Source organism: Dermacentor variabilis, chromosome 1 (genome assembly GCF_050947875.1).
Source record: "Dermacentor variabilis isolate Ectoservices chromosome 1, ASM5094787v1, whole genome shotgun sequence".
In the NCBI taxonomy this organism is placed as follows: Eukaryota; Metazoa; Arthropoda; class Arachnida; order Ixodida; family Ixodidae; genus Dermacentor; species Dermacentor variabilis.
The window spans coordinates 213,667,302-213,684,927 of record NC_134568.1 but is presented as its reverse complement, the minus strand read 5'-3'; the positions used below and the strand labels follow the sequence as shown (position 1 = coordinate 213,684,927).

The 17,626-nt window shown below is 42.4% G+C and overlaps 1 long non-coding RNA gene and 1 other non-coding gene across 2 annotated transcripts; one reads left to right on the top strand and one right to left on the bottom strand.

The window, feature by feature from the left end:
• Window positions 1–788: 788 nt before the first annotated feature.
• On the bottom strand, window positions 789–14,151 carry LOC142592719 (uncharacterized). The gene is made up of 3 exons (XR_012830787.1): window positions 14,103–14,151; window positions 1,582–1,724; window positions 789–941 (listed from the first exon to the last, which is right to left on the bottom strand). It is a non-coding gene; the product is annotated as an uncharacterized LOC142592719 (long non-coding RNA).
• Window positions 14,149–14,220, top strand: TRNAT-CGU (transfer RNA threonine (anticodon CGU)). The gene has a single exon. It is a non-coding gene; the product is annotated as a tRNA-Thr (tRNA).
• Window positions 14,221–17,626: the final 3,406 nt, after the last annotated feature.

The following is a 17,626-nucleotide window of genomic DNA, read 5'->3' as shown; positions in this document are numbered from 1 at the left end:
AATTAAAAATTCTCATGTACTTTGATTTAGGTGCATGTTAAAGAACCCCAGGTGGTCAAAATTAGCCTAGGGCTCTCCACATTGGTGCCTATCAACGCCTCAGTGTTGCTTTGTGATGCCAAACTTACTGGATTGATTCTCGTCAACATACATTGTGTTCTGAAAACTAGGGACAGGTTTTTCTTTTTCTAGCCAATGTAACATATCGCAGTGAGTTGATATCAAGTAGCACATACCTTTATATTTGTTGGGCTATCCATAAATAGCATTTTACACCATATACTTTTGAGTTTGTCTAATGTCTTTTGGAACAATGTGTACTGTTCAGTCAATAGCTTTAAAGGGTAATTAAAGATAAAATTAGGCTGAGCTGTATTAGTTAGACTTCCGTAACATCGAAAAAAGACACTCCTTTAGTGAGAGGAGGCTTGGTAAAGCCAGAAGACATAAAAACGCGGCTGCATTTTGATGGAGGTGAAATGCGAGAACACCCGTGTACTTAGATCTAAGTGCACGTTAAAGATCCCCAGGTGGTCGAAATTTCCGGAGTCCTCCACTACTGCGTGCCTCATAATCGGAAAGTGGTGTTGGCATGTAAAACCCCATAATTTAATTAATTAAGACATAAAAATGAAAGACAGATGGTGGCGGTGCCATTTTGAAGTTTCTGCACCAGCTTGCAGTGATGTCATGGATGTTGACTGGATCTGCCTAGGTCTGGTTAATTGTTTATGGGTAAAGGTGCCCTCCATTGTATTCCAAGAAATCCAACAACTGAACTTCAGCAAGTTTCAAGAAATTTTACTGAGCCAACGAGGCCAGTATAAGAAAATACTTCGAAATTTTGACGTCACACTGACTGACCGGTGCTGGGGTTCCTGGGCGAAATTAATGGAATAGAAATTTGGCCTTCATTTTCTCTTGAAATGATGAACCTCCTGCTGCAAAATTAACAAAAATAGAGTAATGAAACAATACTTTATCAGTCCAAACTGACGTAGTGTTTCGGTCTGATGTCTTTTTAATTAGACAATTGAGGATGAATTGTTAACTGATATAATAGCTGTTCATGTTTCCTCTATTTCATCCTGGTTATACATTTGTTTGTATGCCATGTCTGTACTTGTAGTAGTATTCCATAATAACGATGTACAAAATGAGCTCAGTTAATATGCTTACTATAATAATGAGCTCAAGTATTGTGAAATTCTTGCACTCACTCAGTAGACCAACCTGCTGCACCAGGTGCGAGTATGAATTTCACGCCATTCGTCTGCGAACCCTCCTATTGGTTGAAGTCTTTATCGTAATGCTTGCATACTACCCTAAGTTATGTTGAACCAACTATCCCACAGTTAAGCTTTCCTTAGATCTATCTCGCCATGAGTTTCACAATACTGCAGCTGCCATAGTGGCTGCCAGTTGTTGTATGTCTCAGCAGGCTAAATTTCTTAAACATAAGAAAAAATTTGGAGGATGCTTAAGCTTTGCCTTTAAGAGTGGAACACGATAACATTAAAAGATCCCTGACTACTTCTCACGCCCCCCGGCAACTGCAGCATATGTAACCGTAATGCTTACCAGGGAATGCTGGCAGCAAACGCTATGCACAAAGGTGAGCTTTCTAGTAGAAATGCAGCCTCTTCCATGGGCCAATTCCGGAGGTTGTGCACAGCCACGGCGAAAAAATTGCATAATTTTCAGGTTTCTTTTATTGTTTCAATCTGAAAAGATTTAATATAAAATGCATGCGCTGTTGGTGTTTTGTTTCATGACATTTGTTTGTGGGCTGTCATTCTCAAAATTCTGAGCAATAACTTTGTCAAGAATGTAAGACAAGGTGTGAGCAACTTTAGTGATAGAATAGTATGGCAATATAACCCGCATATACTGCATGTCATATAGTAAGGCGTGGCATATACATACACCTAAATATGTACGGGAATTTTCGCTCACGGGGACGCCGGTGCCAGATGCAGACACTTGATTTTCTGCAACATGTGCCCCTTAACACGTTAAAAATCAGTGCAAGCTGCATGGTTGCACTGATTTGGGTGGTGTTATGGTAAAGTGAAGGATTGGGTTTATGTGGAGGGGTTAAGTGAAGGCTGAGAAGATGCAGTTGCATATGTGCTACTCTGTGAGCTAGGCTGCTCCGATAAGCATTTAAAATATTTGTTTTGCGAACTTTCTTTTTGTCTCAGTGCAAAGACCCACCATGGTGGTTTAATGGCTATAGTGTTGCACTGCTAAGCACGAGGTTGTGGGATAAAATTTTTACCATGGCAGCTGCATTTCGACGAGGGGGAAATGCAAAAATCCCTTTGTATTGTGCATTGTGTGCACGTTAAAGAACCCCAGGTGGTCAAAATTAATCTGGAGTCCCCCACTACGGCGTGCCTCATAATAAGATCATCGATCGACCCCAGAGCTTAAATAAATTTTCATTTCAGTGCAAAGAAGTTGTCTTGGCAATCAGACAAGCTCCATAGCAGCTACACCAAAATTTCATCAATATAGCCCACTGGCAAAAACCACAGTGTAACTGGCTGACACCACTCAAGGCTACCTTATGAGCATATGTAGTGGCGAATTTGAAAATAAAGGTGTCATGGTGCTGGCAGGGCCCTTGTACATGCACTGTGAGCAAGGTGCGGTTGGCCTATTGTAAGCACAGGCTTCTATGTTACAGCGTCTTGATATTTTTATCAGCGACCTTAATTTCGGATATGGCAACATCTTTTTGTTTTTTCCTTAAACCTTATGTTATATGCATTCTTTAAAAGCGTATACACAAAAATTTCCATGCTAAAATTTCTTGGTGATTTGACATTGTATTGTATTAAGCTAGATTGCAGTGATCCATACTGCAATCTAAACTACATAAGATGGAGTGTTGTCTTCAAGTGCTTTTTGCCACTGTGATATTGTTAAAATTGTAGACAATACTAGCAGTATTCTCCGACTAAGTTCCCTTTCAAAATAGCCTAAGAAAAATTTTGATTGAGGTGACTGTTATAGGTGCTGCTTCATCGTTGACTTTCAGTGCTTGATGTGGATATAGTATATCCTAGTGCACAATAGTACAGATGCAGGTCTAAGAAGACAGTTTCAGATCTGCTGTATAGTATTTCATGCAAATGCAATGTTTTCTTTGCCGCTGTATTGCAAAAGCATGCAACATGTAGTCACTTTTCCAAATGCAAACCAATGGTATTGCGCATTTGGCTTGCTGTGTTGGTTTCAAGATGCACTGGTGTTTCTGACAATGAACTTGATCTTCTATTGACCCTTGCAGGATAAGCGGCACAGGATGAGCTTTGCAAAATTTAGGTGTGGCAGCGAGCTAGGGAGGATGGGGAGTGTTGCGAAGCAGTCTCATCCTACAAGGTTGCAAAAAGTTCCTTTCATGACTGACAGCAATGGGAGCAAGCAAGTATAGTCTTTCGACTTTCACTTGAGCAGGAAACGAAGTTTTTTACCTGACCAAGTGCACAAAAGTAGAGATGTCCGTGAAAAGTTGGAGCCCATTCCTTGGTGCAGTGCCAGGACATAATTTGATGTAATTTATGTGAGCGTGGGCTTTGTGAGAACTCTTGAGGGTTTTGTATTTTGTGCTGAAAAGAATGAAGAAAGAAGAAGCAGAAGGAGACGAGCCAGGGACAGCTTGCATGCTTGGCAGCATCACGAAAATTGAACAAGAGAAAAGGAAGAAGAAGAGAGGCGGGTGCTGAAGCAGAAGGTGAGGGGCTCGTGACTTGGAAGATGCAGGAGCAGTGTGCTGTTCTGGGAACACCTGCTGCAGTACCTGAGGCAGCTCTGAGGATGTGCCTGCCTGTTGGTGCAGAAGTGGAGTGGCGCCTGGTGTGACGCCGTTTGGAGCAGGCCTAGCTGTTGCCTGCTCGTAGCCGCCTGTCGGAGCAGCGCAAGGCTGTGTCTGGGACAAGGCCTAATTGATGCCTAACCGAGGCCTTAGCTTTGAGGCCGCCTCTTGCTCAAGGTGGCAGGTGGAGTTGTGGCGGTGGAAGCCACCCACCTGACACCCGTTCAAGTGTACTAGCTGGCCACGGTAATGCACTTGGGGGCCATCGCCTGCCTTATCTGATGACCAGAGCCGTCATCGTGTCTTGGCTCACCTCTCATGAGAGTTTGTGTCTTGGCTCGCCTCCGACGAGAGTAATCATGCCTAGAACTAGAATCGTCATGACAGTCCTACCATCATCGCCACCATTGGAACTGAACCTGTGAGACGTTTTCACTCCTTTCTTGAACGCTGCGCGTAGGACTTAACGTAGATATGTGTTTGTTTTAGTGACTTTCGTTCTGTACTCTGTGTTTACTGCTTGTTTTCTTTTACTTCTACCATCTTCAATAAATGTTAGTGTACATCCAGTGGCGTAGCTAGGCCCTCTGGAACCCGGGGCCCATAGGGCTTTTGTCACCCCCCCCCCCCCCCGGTCGTAGTCGAGGAACGCGAGGACATCAACAAGTTCCGGGTGTCTTCAGACGTATATGACACCCCCCCCCCCCCCAACAGGCCCCGTGCACCCGGGGCCCACGGCCCCCCGGCCCCCCCTGTTGCTACGCCACTGTGTACATCTGACTGTGTGTCTCTGACGTTCATTACCGCTTGAATGCACACGAACATATGTGACGAACAACTGTTACACTTGGCCACATTCGGTGTTAGGTCACTTATCAAATAGCATGCAGCGCCAGTGTCAAGTTCTAATAGAAGAGGCTCCCTCACATCACGTCTAGTAGCAGGGCTCTCTTGTTGTAGTGAGGTCGCGCGCAGGTAGTGCATTAACTCTATGCGTGCATATGTGTATTCAAGTGTGCATCCTCGTTCTTTTAGGTGATACAGGTGCCTTCGTTATCATGCTCATTTGAGCAGATATGGCACTCTGATTTTTGAACTTGCAGCTGGGTGGTTCGTGCGAGCTGTCGCATCAAAAGGAGCATTGTCTCAAGGCTACTATCTTTGTGCTTCATGCTCAATTCCTTGTTAATTTCACCAGAGTACGTCCCTTGTTTGATTACTTGCTGTTGTATTGAAGCACTTTCCGTTGACAGGGATAGGTCCAAAATGTATTGAAATATGTCTTTGTTTCAGCAAACATCCTCTGTTAAAGCTTGTGTTTCTTGTGGATGTTGCAGAGAAACCTGTTGCAGACCATCACAGCCTGTGGCATGATTTTAGAGTTCACTCACGAAGCAGGCAGTCAGCCACGTTATGATATACTTTTGATATAGCGAACACTTCTTTCTGCAACCTGCAATATACAGTAGACTCCTGTTAAGGTTAACCCAGTTAAGCTAAGTATTTAGATACGAGGAACAATTTGCGAGCATCTGGTTGGCTTCCCATGGAACCAGTGCAAAAAATCTGCTTAACACAAACCGCTAATTTGGTGAAGCCGAACTTTGGCAGCCAACATTACCCCTGCTACTTGGCTTGGCAAGAGGCAGACTTGGAGGACACGACTCTGTTAGCTACACCAGAAGCGAATGATGTTTCCGTGGATGTAAACAGCTAGTTACATTAATGCCGATGATGACGTGGAAACCTGCTGAGCTGACACCATAGGAACAATAAGTGACAAGGTCCTAGATGTGCTCCTGCAGGGTGGTACTTAGGTGCATGAAGTCACTGCTCAGGAGCCACAAGGACCCGCTTCACACATGATGCAGCTGATGATGCCCAGAGTACTTTTGTGCATGTTTTTCAACATGAGGGCAGAGAATTTTTTTGTAACCTAGATAGAATTTCAACTTCTGTGACAGCACACACATTTCAGAGCTCTGGTAATTTCTGTAATGCATATCCAATAAATGTCTTTTAATGTCTGCCTTTTGGTTTTAATGGTGGTTCTTTTATTATTTGGTGTCATGGATATTTGGTTGCAGCAGGAACAGCAGGTTTTGAGTTCCTTGGATGAATTCTGATAAGATTAACAGATCTTTCACAGTCCCTTCAAGTTCATCTTAACAAAAGTCTACTGTATATCATGTAATACCCAAGTTATAGCCTAAGACAAGGCACTGCTGAAATGCAAACAAACCCATGAGCACCACTACTTTCATACGGAAGGTGCTGTAATTTGGGAATGTAATGCTCAAATATTAGTTTGCAACGCCTTTGGTGATCGGCATTGTGCCCTTGCAAATAATAATGTGTGGCAGTGCACATTACATGGCTGGTGCACGTAAACAAATAGAAGCTTTCAAATGCACACTGTTCACATGGACAGAATATTCCTATGGATGGGTTCAGACTCTCAGCCTGTGCGAAATCTTAGTCGGAGAATACTTGCAACTTTACATGATGTTGAGCGCTGCATCTACAAACACTGTTTAGCGAAAAGGCAAGGTGGCTGACTATCACGCAGAGCCATCATTCCATGTTTGAATATCATCTGAGGACTATTAGTAAGATGGCAGCATAAAAAGCTCCAGAAAGCTCACACAGGCACAGTAGATGCGATCAGATCAGTCTTCATGTCGAGGACGGAGGTGTCATTTAAAGAATACGAGAGCAATAGAACTTATTAGGATGAGTAAAGAGAAAGAATGAGGTGCAGAACCAAAATGTATTACAAAAAGTCACATTGCAAAAATACAACACTGTGAGACCGACAGTCAGGACATGTGGAAAAAACCAGAAGCAGAAATAGTTGGTTTAATAAGGAGGGTAGTTTATACCAATATTTTCGTTGATGCCTGCTGATACTGCATTGCATTATTAAATCAAGAATGGCTTGCGAATATGAATTTCTCAATTTCAATGGCATATGCATATATTTGCAATGCCTAGGTGGCTAATTAAAAAGGTTTTAAATTATTCACTCTGGGATACATGCTGAAATTGCAAAATGAAAGCCGTGAAGTCGTGTCTGCTTAGCAGAAGTCCTAAGGCTATAGCACCAATTTACAGACATCTGCTCTTGAACTGTGCAATTAAAAGTATTGAAATTTCATTTAACAGCATCCCAGAAGCCTCCCCAGTAGTTTGGAATGATCGTAATTGGGATGCCAGTGCATTTTTTCGCAGGTTTTGAAGACAGAAATGCTTAAAGTAGTGCTAGTCTTACTGTTTCTGCTAAGCAGACATTAGCTTCCTTACTTCTCGGCTTCAAGTATATAGCAAAACAATGTTGGTAACATATTTTGGAAAAAGTGGCCAGGGGGCAGCCGAAAACACTACATTTTTAGCAAAAAGTCGCAAATGACGACTAGGTAGGAACCGTATGTAGGAACCGTAGGAAGCGCTAAAAACTGCTGTTTTAGGCACCTATAACAGACAACAAAGTTGTCATTTTTAAACATATATATGTGCCAAAAGTTGTCCTTTAGGCATGTATAGGCTCAATTAATAACTTCTGCTGCACATCGGAAGATAAATTATGATTTTCCAAGGAATACAGGCCATGGCCTGTATTTGCAAAGCTGAATTAACAAAAATGAATTTCACAAAGCTGGGGTTTAGTGCAGCTTTGTGAAATTAATTTTATTTTCTCAATGGAATCTCGACATCCAACGAAGCTAGTGGCACATGTACTCCAGAACATTCAGTGCCCCCTGGAATTGTAGAATGTTTGCCTAGTGTCCACCTAGTGGACATGTCCATTTTGTCTGCTGTTGAAGTTCTGATTGGTTATGCTGGGCTTTGCATCCGCAGCGGCGAGGTGCCACCCCCAATCAGCACTTCAGCAGCAGACGAAATGGACATGTCCACTTGGTGGACTCTTACAGAATATTTCCCCAGGACAAGGACAGGAAACGAATGAAAAGAAACCTTGTTGCACAGTGCTTGTCTTCGTTGTTTCCTGTCCTTGTCCCTGTGTGCGTTGCAATTCACAGTAACATGGGTACGAAAACTTGCTAAATGCATTTGGTCTGTCAACCTTGTGTTTTGTTTATCACTCAATTTAACTGCTGAAACATGCACAACTACACTAGCTAGCTGTATGCTTTCAGTGGTAATTTATTTCTGCGTGCGAGTTGTACGTTTGAAATGAAAATAGTGCTGCCGATTGAACTTGGCATGGAAAAAAATAAATTGTGTGAGCCATAGGTGCCAACTACGAGGGGGCTCTGGGGCCCAAGCCCCCTCTAAAGCTTTACGAGAGGGGGTAGGGGGGCTTAGCCCCCTCCCCCCCCCCTGCAAACACACCTAACATGCCGTTACCAGAGCTTTGTCACCCACATCATATGAAGATCCTTTTGACTTGCATCGACCTTTTCACTTGAAACTTTACTGGGCCATTGCAGCTTACTGTATCATTGTTGGCATGGACGTGCATGGCTTTTAATTCATAATTTCGCTTTATTTTTGCAAATCCTGACACTAGGAGGACCTGCGCATTAGAAGCACTAGCGGTGGCTGCCTCATCCATATTTTCTCACTTCAACATTGTTTTAAATGTCCACTGTAAGTATGATGCACATACACAATATATTTAAATATAAATTAGTACACAAAACAAAGCTTATTATATTTTTGAAAGAGATGGAGGTAGCCAATTAAAAATTATTTCTAAAGGTATGGATAGCCTATGCCTAGAGAATGAATGTGTTACTTTATGTTCACCACACTTCAAATTGCTTTTGCATGCTTTTTTGACCATGAAAAGAACCTATAGACTTCAGTGACCCCTTCGGCAGAGGCTTATCAATGGCGTGTGGAATGCACGTGAATGTTGTGTGTCTCAGTATTTTTTCTCTGTCCAGTAAGCAGTGCTAACGACTCGGGAAAAAAACACTTCTAGTAATTTACAACATTTATTAGTGATTGGAACATCATTAGTTGCATGTAAAGCTCATAAGTATAAGCAGGGTGTCCCAATTAACTAACATGCACCAAAATATTAAGAAAGAGCAATGCGTTACTTGAAGAAAACCTAGTGCATATTTTTTACAGTACAGGGTACTAGCTGCCGGTAATTATTTGTCACTGTGATTTAAGTAGGCAATTATAATTAATTGTCTAACTCGAGACATACTATCCTAATTATCAAATCGTCAATGAGGCATTTGAAGGCACAGCCAAGGGACATCTAACTGCGGTATCATCAGTGACGTACTAATTGTGTACTAGTAGTTTTCAGACTGATAAGTAAACCCCACGAAATATGGAGAATATCACGTGGCTGAGGTTCCTACCCGGATCATAAAGCAGCGCCCTCGAACAGGCTCCACCTGAGTTATCCAGAACGAAATAAAGGAAATAAGGAAAAACATTGTGATCGAGCTAGTGTGTCATCTGTCGTGCCCCGGCCGAAGTAACACGTCACGTTTGGTGTTAGTTGAAAACAAGCTGCGATAGCTGTTGTCTTAGCGTAGATAAAGTGCACAGATTTTCTTTTTCCACAAAACCTATCACAAAAAAAGCGAATTGACAATGTCAGTGCAAAGGTTTAAAGGTGCGTTTTATTTCGTCCGAGTCACCATGTCTTTCCCTAATGAGCAGAAGGTAAACATGATCCTTGCCATGGGATCTGCAAATGGCAACAATAGGAAGGCCGCAAATATATATATCAGTCATGGAAGTGTGGCAGTAGACCAAGCACATCGACTATCATCAGAAATTATGAAAACCTGAGACAAACCGGCAGCTTCAAGAAACAACGGCAGAGGACTCCATCTTTGAGTCCTAGCCTACGCACGGATGTTCTAGCATTTATGGCCTCAAAGCCTCTTGCTAACATGCGGGACGGGGCCGCCGAGATACAAATTTCCGAGTCATCAGTCTGGAAGATTCTGAATGACGGCCTTTCACCCGTACTACCTTAACCAGCACCAATTCTTAGAAGATAGGAACCTGTAGGATCGTCTAGATTTCTCGAATTGGGTCCTCACAAAAGATGATAGGTCACTGAACTTTTTGAGCAACATCATGTGTACAGATGAAGCCAATTTTCGTGAAAACACCTAGGTAAATTTCCATAATGCACACTATTGGAGGGACTACAATCTACCCTGGGTAAAGCGCAGTCGGCACCAGTACCAGTGGTAGCTAAATGTGTGGTTCGGAATTTACGCCAGTGCTATCATCGGTCTTCGATTACAGACTGACTGGACAGCGTGACGTGAATGAAATCCTTGAAGGAGTGGTGGATGAGTTTCTCAGCGAGGGCTCGCTGTCACGTCTTGCGCTGCTGTAGTATCAGCAAGATGGGGCACTCGTACAGAGCAGCAGCTGAGCACGAAACTGGCTGGATGTGACTTTTCATGCGCAATAGATTGGAAGGCACGTGCCTGTAGATTGGGTGGCTAGGTCATCTGACCTCTCCCCACTCGATTTCTTTCTTTGGGGTTATGTGAAAGATTGTGCTTACGGGATCGAGATAGATGTCAGATTAGTTCAAGGAAAGGATAACGAATGGATGTCTGCCGTAGAATTCCGGTGTCGGTCATCAAGAAAGCCATTGAAGATGTGATAAAACGAACACAGTACTGCGTAGCTGCAAAAGGAGACCTATTCCAACACGTCCTCTAGGCTGGTGTTCAACAGAGCTTACGAATCATAGATAATAAGGACACACTGAAATCTGATGGTTTTCTTTTTATGCAGATATCCTGATTGCCAATCCGGCTCATTTAGAAGTGGTATATTTACTTTCTTGAACCTATCGGTTTTGCCTTTTCTCTACACATTGGTCGCTTCCCGGTCTGTTTATTTCGCTTTTGTTTTTTGACATGAACCTGTTTTTGCAGCACATCTACACTTTAATGAAAAATAATATGCTCACTTTAATTTGGCTTTGGTCCGAAGGAAGTTTCTGGCGTGAAATACAGCTTCACGTGCACTCTTTCAATGTGGTGCGAGCAAAGCTGGTATTTTGAACTATTCTATGTATGCCTATTACATTGCTTTTCGCATGTTGTTCGTGGTCAGAGCGGCGCTTCAGCTGCGTTATCAAGGAGCTTTTGTTATCAATGTGATCAGTCGGCCTTGAGAGACAAATAATAAGTGTGACGTAGAAATTAGAGGAAGGAACAGCTGCGAAGCCACGAAACCTGCTGTTGGTGCTCCTTCCATACCGTTATCAAGTTGATGGGCTCTCTCTTCGGGTTTGCGACAGGCAGTGCAATTGCTTTCAATCAGCTTATTTGAGGGTTCTGCTTTATGATGCGGGTGGGAGCACACTCACATGCTATTTTTCATACTTTGTGAGGCCTTTTTTTTGCCAGTCGAAAAAATATTGTGTGCAATTAGTATGTCGCTTAAAACACCGCAGTTAGATGTTATTTTAAGGTGCCTACAAATGCCTCATTGACACTTTGAAAATTAGGACACTGCTTCTCGAGTTAGATAATTAATTGCAATTACCAAATTAAATCTCAATAACTAAAGAATTGCTGGCAGCTACTCCACTGTATTGGAAACTCAGTTTTTTTCAAGTGAAACAACTGCTCTTTTTTTAAGTCTTGGTGCATGATAGTTGGGGAACACTTCATAATTCACTTCGTAACCGAAATGAGGCCAAGCCGGATTCACTCGAAATCAGAATCAATAGCAGTCTGTGCAGGAGCGCTTATACTTGAACTCACAGAAAAAGAAAAAAAAGACAGAGAGGCTGCAGTGTTGCCGGATAGGTGAAGCAGTATTAGTGATAGCCAAGTATGCGACAGTTACATGAAGGAAGATTACACCACTGAGAGGACTCAGGTTTTGAAATTGAACTGTCTCCTACTATGAGCACTATATACTGATATAGTGCCGTCACTTCAGCGCTCAATTCTTCGACGTCACACGAAGCTTCAAGTGCAACATATATATATATATATATATATATGGAGTTCGGAAGGCTGGTTGCCTCCCCCCCCCTTCGAAGAACGAAAACACTCTGCCTATGGCATGAGCAAATGTGCCACCCACGTGCTTGCAATGCGCTCACGTGGGTTGGCATCTGCCATCAGCTTTAACACAGGCAGAACTCTGTGCTCTGTTAATTTGCTCTAAAACGGCAAAACTCGGTGATTTCTCTTATCTATTTCAAAAGTTATGCCAAGGCTAGGTTGGTGAGGATCCCATCTATATGCGAGCATGCAAATCCTGTCTTGGGTAGATGGGTTGTAGAATGACTATAAATCTACTAAATTAAAAGATAGTTGGACATGGTGTTTTAGATGTCTGCAAATGCAGCTGCGAGTTTCATTGGTAATATCTATAATAACCAAGCGGTATTATTGTGTAATATAACACCATACAGAGGATATACTTCTGGGCCCTCGTGTACTTTATCTGTTGTTGTATCGTCTGCATGTATAATTTGGGGAGCCCAGCTATCTTTAGCAAGAGTTTAAAAAATTGCGAATGCCATGTAGCTGGACAGAATCAAGTTAATGTTGTTTGCCGTCGCTTGGAGATGCTCAACTTTTTTTTTTTAAATTCTGCCTTATTAGATAATTAGTCTTGATTAATTAATCAACTTCTCAAATATTATTATTAGATAACAAGTGTCAATGAGTAAACTGTAGAGCGACATGAAAAACTCCTGATACAGCTTTATGTTGCTCAATACATGCTACATATAAGTGTTTTTCCGAGCGTGAAAGAAGCCCGGAAATGCCTGCAAAATTCCCGCGCCGCTGGCTGCTGGGGCACTTTGGGTGCATTCGAGGGCTCTTTTCAGGCTCGTAAAACACGTATTAAGCAACAGAAAGCTGTATCGGGAATTTTTCACGTCGCTCTACAATTTCCTCATTGACACTTTATTTACCTAAGAATATTATTTGAGAAGTTGATTAATTAATTAAGACTAATTATCTAACTAGGCGGAATTTAAAAAATAAATTGAGCATCTCCAAGCGACAGCAAACCACCGTTTATAGATCCTTTTAAGAAAGCTTTATAAACGGTGCAGCAAACAACACTACCTTGTTCTGTCCAGCTACTTGGCATTCGCATATTTTTAAACTCTGGCTAAAGTTAGCTGGGATGCCTTGAATATGTATATTGGGTAAATTTATGTACCCTTGTGTGTGAAAAAAAAAAGGGGGGGGGGGGGACCTCTAATGCGGGCGACAGGAAATTTTAAGTCAAATAGATTCAGCTGAAAGCATGCACACATATTTATGGGATGCCAGTAGCCGTTGTTCGGCAACCGCTTTCAAGAAACGGCTTCACGCGTTGTGTTATTCGTTGCGCCCGCCTGGGTGCATAAAGTGAAGCATGCGCAGAGGCCTTGCTCTCGTGTAAGAGCCATGTGTGCATTCTTCGTCGCCTTCAACGCCCAGAAACGGTGGCTCGATAGCAGAGCTGCACGCTGTCGGCAGAGGATCAAGAGGACAGACAGCGCGCGTCGTGCCGGTGCTGGCTGGAGCGTGAGACCGCGCGCGCGCAGGATGTTCCTTGCGTGGGGTGTCGGTTTACCCTCGATCGTTTGTCGGCTCACATACCGCCGTGGAGGGAGAACAAAGGCTCGGAACGGCCAAATAGCCCGCCTCATGTCTTCTGTGTCGCATATACCTGCTCATGTATACGATCGTCCTGTACGCGCTGCAGCTTCCTTTGTAAGCGCCCTAGCTGTGCCAACCACTACCACGCAACCGTATACCTTCCGAGGCTTTTTTTTTTTTTTTTTTACGATATTTATTTAGAGTTGGCCTCGAAGGAAGGAATGGGGCAAAGTATATCACTATCGCAAAGTACTGACTATAGTGACAATAGCTAGGACACACATATACACGCATGTCGTCCTTGTCTCCTGTTGTGGTTATTATGTATACTAAGTTTTACAGGAGGCTAGTTCGTTTTAACATGCAGATGGAGTACATGGAAGAAGGAACGCGTAAACCGACGTATTTTTTTTTTCTTGTATAAAGTATAGTGTTTTCCGTGTGTTCTGCGTTGGGATTTTACAAATTATTTTGCCGCGCGCAGGAGCTACTCTAAAAGAAAAAAAAAGTTTTTCTTCGTTGCCGTGTGATATCCCCGATACCACGCGCAAGCCGTCTCCAAGGGCACTTGCTCGCCACGTTGCATCGCCAAACAGAGGGCAAAGCAGGCACCCATCCTAACGTTCGCTGCAGTGATGCGTTATCCGCGGCAAATCATAGTTCTAAAGTGTAAATGAAAAAAAGAAGAGAAAGACCTGTCTGCTTGTTTTCCTTCGGTCCGAAAAGCCACGTGCCACGTGTGCCGCTATAGCTCAGTGGTAGAGCACTGGTCTCGTAAACCAGGGGTCGTGAGTTCAAACCTCACTGGCGGCAGGACTTTTTTTTTTCTTCGTCTTTATTGATTTATTTTTAATGTATGTATACAGGAATGCGTAAATTCAATATTAAAAAAATAATAATTATTTACCATTAAATACAGTCCCCGATCGACACACCGCGTCTTCTGATACGCTGTAAGCGATGCGGCCGTATGACACTAATGACAATGGCAGTTTTTGGAATTATTCTTGCAATTAGACAACACAGTCGAACCCTCACGTGCTGGTGAAATGCACATGACAGTCCAACACTGCCTGAAGCACGGCAGCCACTGTGTTGTGCGGCGAAGTGAGGGTACGGAACCATGCCAATCGTACGATGCAGAGGACAAATTCATACCTTGCGTGAAATAAAAAAAAAATGAATTGAGATAACGGAAATGAAACGCCAACATATAGGATATCTAATGCACTTTGTGTCATAGTTTTACTTTTCAGAAAATACCTGCAATGTATATGTGGTGACGCGCACAAAAAAAAAAAATATCATTGTAGGGCCCCCACATCAAGCTCTACGGCAGATTAGTAACAAAACAAAAGAAAAAAGGAGAAAAAAGAAAAGCTAGCTGCTTTGCAAGTAAAAAAGAAAGCCAATTTGGCAATTTTTTGTCAAATATTTTCGCTCATAAGGAACCAATTTGCATTTCCGTCTAATATACAAGCAGTATGCGTTAATCAGTTTCACAGAAAAACTAGCGCAAGTGTATAGTGTTTCAAACTACAAGCCAATATCGATTATTCCAGCTTTTTCAAAGGATTTGGAGCGAATAATTTTGAAGAAAACCTTGCGTTTCAGCAACAAAACAACATCATAACATACATTCAATATGGCCTCCAAAAAAAAAAAAAGAACTTTCCACTGATAATTGCCTTGCTTGACCAAAAAGGATATTTGCTCAGAAATCCTGGGAATAAAAATGTTGTCGGTGCTTTTATTGCTTTCACTCAGGCGGTTCGCTATCTAAATCAGTCTTTCTGACGACATTAAACCGCTACGGCATACGCGGCCTGCTCCTCGAACTTTAAAAAATATTTATCGATCAAATAGGTTCCAGTTCGTTTCCATATGTGATGTAACATCGGCTAAAATTAAAAGAATTTCCGGGGTTCCTCAAGGAAGCCTTCTTGGTCCCTAATTTTTAACCTGTACATAAATGACATAGCGCACATTGTCCCCGTTCCTAAATACGAGGGATGTTCTGAAAGCAAGTTTCGTCATTTATTTTCACGCGGAAACTTTATTGCAAAAAATACACCATGGCATATGAACTATATATACACTTCGCAGAATTTTTTCACATAGTCGCCATCGACATTGATACATTTGTCGTAGCGTGCAGTCAGTTAAATAAAAAATACGCTCTGGCAAAACTCGGTGCCCTGCACTGAAAGGCCTGAGACATGACCTCTCACCATACACGATCTATAGGCGTTCATGGATGGCGGACACACTGGTCCCACGTGCCCATTCATGCCGGATAACAGCACGCACTTCCATTGGAGACCACACCGTCATCACACGTCTTTCTGCCATCGTGATTTGTACTCAAATAACCTCGGGTACGCCAGTCTGCTGCTGCTCTCTCTTCTTCGGCGTTCTGCGCATACGTCATTCCTCCTCCGCTGACTCTCCTTCCGTCGTTGAACCAGCAACGGGCGTGGATTCTTATGGCGATTGTTTGTTTTCCCTGGTGTACGTACCATCTTCTCTTAAAAAAAAAAGATGACGAAACTTACTTTCAGATCGTCCATCGTGCGTAGTATGCCAGGTGTTTTATTCTAACGTTAACGGAATTTTTAAAAATCACCTGTGGCATTTGACACAAATTGACTTATTGAGCTGAAATACTCAGAGAGGTATACTTTTCACACACTGGAAATCAATATGCATAACTGACTAACTAAACTTCACTAATTACCTTTCTGACTAATTAATTTAGCGCACATATTGCAATACACAAATTGAAGCCAGTGCTTTAATAAGGCCCATTCACTTGAACGAATATTGAAACAAGCAGCAGTGTTGAGATAAGCGCAGCCAAACCTGCTGCAAAAAATGCACTATATTATTCCACTTAGTTTTCTAACAAAACGTCTTTTTGTGCATTGACGCTCAAAAGTTACAAAAACACCAATGCATCATCGTCGCAAGCTTTGGAAACACATATCTCGAAGCTGGTGTCACCCTCAAAATGTGTTCCAAGTGGATATGACTTTAAAAGTCGCCGACTACAACTGGTAAATTGCAATATTTGGCAAACGATTATCCGTAAATAATAATTCGCGGTAAGGAATAGACTCCGAATAAAGAATACCTTCTTCAGGAAGCACAGTAACAGAAAGTGGACCTGGAAAAGCCCTACTGAAGAGACAAGAAATGAAATAGATTTCATACTCTCTGCCGGTCCCAGCATAGCGCAGGATGTATAAGTGTTAGGTATGGTAAATGGCAGTGATCATAGGTTAGTGAGGTCTAGGATTGCTCTCAGTTTGAAAAATACTGCTGAATTGGCTAGAATTGGTGCATCATATTCTTGTCTTGCTTAAGCATAACTCATGTTGAGTATGAAGGAACAGGGACAGCTGACATAATGAGCGCTATTCTATCATCTGTCCCTGTTCCTTTATACTCAAACTGAGTTGCGCTAGAGCAAGACCAGGATATGATACACCAATTCTCGCCCATTCAGCAATACTTGTTAACTTCATTTCTAGTTCAAAGGGCCATTTCCTTACCTTTCCTCGTAACCCTTATGCCATCGTTTCGATAGCGCCCATTCTGTCATATGTCCCTGTTCCTTCATACTCAAACTGAGTGGCGCTAAAGCAAGACGAGACTCTCAATTTGAAGATGATGATGATGATAATAATAATAATAATAATAATAATAATAATAATAATAATAATAATAATAATAATAATAATAATAATAATAATAATAATAATAATAATAATAATAATAAGCCTGCTTTATGTCCACTGCAACACGAAGGCCTCTCCCTGCGATCTCCAATTACCCCTGTCCTGCGCCAACCGATTCCAACTATAGTGCCCGCGAATTTCCTAATTTCAACGCTCCACCTAGTCTTCTGCCGTCCTCGACTGCGTTTCCCTTCTCTTGGTACCCACTCTGCAATGCTGATGATCCAAAGCTTATCTAACCGGCGCATTACATGACCTGCCCAGCTCGATTTTTTTCTCTTGATGTCAATTAGAATATCGCCTATACTCGTTTGCTCTCTGATACAAACCGCTCTCTTTCTGTCTCTTAACGTTATGCCTAGCAATCTTCGTTCCATCGCTCTTTGCGCGGTCCTTAACTTGTTATAAAGCTTCTTTGTCAGTCTCCAAGTCTCTGCCCCATATGTCAGCACTGGTAAAATGCACTGATTGTACACCTT